Genomic DNA, 1,811 nt, shown 5'->3' with positions numbered 1-1,811 from the left:
GCAGATCTCAGGAGACTGTAGTTACACTACGGAAGCTCATGGAACCAAGGGTCCAGTGTGACCCAGCAGAACCTCTTGGAATCAAGGCAACCATGTCACACTATGGAAACTCATGGAACCAAGGGTCCAGTGTGCCATTGCGGGGCCTCACTGGAGCAAAGGACATGGTTGATGGGACAGAAGCTCATGGAAATGATGGGATATTGGGACATTGCAGAGCCTCATGGAACCAAGGAGACCACTGTGACACTGAGGAACCTTATGGAAGCAAGCAGCCACTGTAGAACCAAGGAGAGCACTGTTGACAGTACAAAACCTCCTGGAACTGTGAGGCCATTGTTCTACAGCGAGGCCTCGGGGAACCAAGGGGCCATGGTGACACTGTGGGGCCCCATGAACCAAATATTCATTGTGACACAGCGGGGCTGCTTGTAACCAATTGTCCATGGTGATACTGCAGATCCAAGAGACCGTGCTGACACTATGGCAGTTCATGGAACCGAGAGGCTGTTGTGACACACCAAGGCCTCGTGGCACCAAGGAGAGCATTGTGGCAGTGCAGAACCAAGGAGGCCATTTTGACAGTACAGACCCAAATGGAACCAAGGGTCCATTGTTATCCAGCAGGGCCTCGTAGAACCAAGGGGCCCTCGTGAAAGTGTGCAAGGGGCATAATGGAGTCAGGGACACCACTGATACTGAAATCTGCTGGATAGCAACTTTTGAACACAGTTTTGAGGATCTGAGAGCAGGTATTCTTTATTACACCATGGTGGTCACTTGGGCAATCCTTCATCTACTCGAGTGCACTGGCCACCAGGCAAACAGAGCTTTTATCACTCACACTGATGATGTATTCATTAGCTAAGCCCACTTGGAATTTATTTGCCATAATTGCACCCCTTCTCACAAGTCCTTCTAGGGTTCTTTGGAGTCTGTCTTCACCATCCACTCTCCTTTTATGTGACTGTTCCTTGATCCCCGCTTTTGAGGAAGGGCAATATTATTGTTTTCTGTAACTTCTGCTTTTGTCAGCCTTGCAGAGCTGAGCTGACATTCTCCTTGCATTTTATGCACGCACTGTTTGCCTCAGCTACATCCTTTGTGCGTTTCTCCAAGGCTGTGCTCTTCTGTTCTCTGCCCTTGGTAAGTGTAAATGTTGTTCTGTTCTCCTGTCCTTGTCACAGTACTCACCCCACGAGGCGTGTCTGCAAGCCCCTCCAACCCATGGGCTTGGGGTGGGCAAGTATTCCTGAGGGAACAGGGATGGGACAGCTGGGCTGGCCCAAGGGATGTTCCATTCCATGTCACACCACAATCAGCAATCACCTGGGAGAAGCAGGGATGGAAGGGGGGTAGAGGATTAAATTTTTGTAATGACTTTTTCCTTTAAAGAACAGCATCTGCAACGAAAGAATTCTTTCCTGCCACAAGGTGGTTAAATATTTCCATCTGACAAGAGATTTCCTGAGGATTTGCTTTGGCTCTCTTTGTGGCCTTTGCTTTTTCTGGTTGGTTCTGGGGTTTTTACATTGTTGTGGGTGGATTTCGCTTTGGCTTCTTTGGTTGGGTTTTGTTTTTTTTCGGTTGGGTGTGGTTCTTTTCCCTAGTGAACTGCCTTTCTTCTGATGCATAAGTTTTTTCTGCCTTTTCTTGTTTCTTGGTTGGCACCTGACAGCAAGAGAAATTTACCCAACTCAGTCACCTGCACAATTGCATTTAGCAGTCACCATTATTAGATGAGTTTGGTCACAGACTCCCTGCCATTTGGCAGCATCCACAAAGGTATTGAAAGTGCATTTCATGCCATT

Source organism: Sturnus vulgaris, unplaced genomic scaffold (assembly GCF_052056855.1).
Source record: "Sturnus vulgaris isolate bStuVul1 unplaced genomic scaffold, bStuVul1.hap1 Scaffold_84, whole genome shotgun sequence".
Classification (NCBI taxonomy): domain Eukaryota; kingdom Metazoa; phylum Chordata; class Aves; order Passeriformes; family Sturnidae; genus Sturnus; species Sturnus vulgaris.
This window is presented reverse-complemented; position numbering follows the sequence as displayed.